General features: G+C 38.9%; 1 pseudogene; it reads right to left on the reverse strand.

The window, feature by feature from the left end:
• Nucleotides 1-574: 574 nt before the first annotated feature.
• LOC127664517 (40S ribosomal protein S13-like) lies at nt 575-1,080 on the reverse strand (annotated as a pseudogene).
• Between the last annotated feature and the right edge of the window lie 205 nt (nt 1,081-1,285).

Consider the following 1,285-nt stretch of genomic DNA (forward strand, 5'->3'; position numbering starts at 1 on the left):
CGGATGCTAAAACATTTTTAAACCAAGACGTGCGATGCAAAGTGGAGTTATTAATATCAAGAGAAAAGAACACACTTGAGGACCTGGGAATCAAAAGTTTCAGTTTGCCTTTGCTCTGAGGGGGAAACATTTTGGGAGGGAACCAAGAGAGGTGAAGCATTGTTTTCTTTGCTCATATCTTTCATGGCTTTCACTCCAATGGCTGTTTGGGTAATCAACCATGTTATCAAAACCTATGTCTTTGTATCTTTTTAAAAAAAGGTCTTTCCCAAATAGAATTCTTTCTGGTCCTGGCATGTATCCTATGCCATATCAACCGGGTTGATACTATCCTACTAAAATAAATACAGATTCCATCTTAAGGGAGCAAATAAAAATGCGAAGTATCCATCTTCACAAAGCTTTCAAAACAAACAAACCTAATATGTATATACCTCCTTCCTACCCACCCCCAAAATGAATTGGAGATATTTGGAGGCAATGCGATGTCTTATTATCTAAGACATATTAGGGTTTTTTTTTTATTCATTTCTCATTATAAAGAAAAGCCTGCTTTGAGATGAACTAGTAAACATTATTTTAAATAATTAAAACTTTTATCTAAAATGATTTTATTGCTTGTGTGCACAAGAGAATTTATGCCACAGAGGCTGGATGACTTCAATTTCCAGTTGGGTGAGAGGACCTGCTTAGTCTTATAGTAGTGAACTAACTGGTGAATTCTGGCTCCCCAACAGAATCAGGTGGAATTTAGCATTCTTCTCCTTTCTGTTCCTCTCAAGGTGCTTGTGAGCAAAGACTGCTTTCTTAATTAAACAGTTGAGCTCCTCAGGAAGGTCAGGGGCAAGGTCGTTAGCCTTAAGGATTCTCAAGATTTTGTTACCAGTCACAAAACCTGTGCCACACCATGTGAGTCCCTGAGATGACACCTATCTGGGAGGAAGTCAGGCCTTTCTTGGCCTGTTTGTCAATCTGTTCCTTTACATTGTTAGATGTCAGCTTCTGCCAGCTGGAGATGCTACAGTGGTAGGGTAGCACCAATTGGGACAAGCCCTTGTCGGGAACACGCATGCAGCCCATGATAGTAGTGGTCTGGCAGCAAAGAGAGCTAGTTTTGAAATTAAAATAAAGTTTCCTTGACCTATTGGAAATGCTATGTGATATTCAATATATCATAATGTGTAATGACCAGATATATCAGTACAGTCATCAGCCTACACATTTATCCTCTCTTTCTGTTGAGAACATTCAAAGTCCTCTCTACAGTCATTTTGAAATGCATCAT

Source organism: Apodemus sylvaticus, chromosome 14 (assembly GCF_947179515.1).
Source record: "Apodemus sylvaticus chromosome 14, mApoSyl1.1, whole genome shotgun sequence".
Taxonomy (NCBI): domain Eukaryota; kingdom Metazoa; phylum Chordata; class Mammalia; order Rodentia; family Muridae; genus Apodemus; species Apodemus sylvaticus.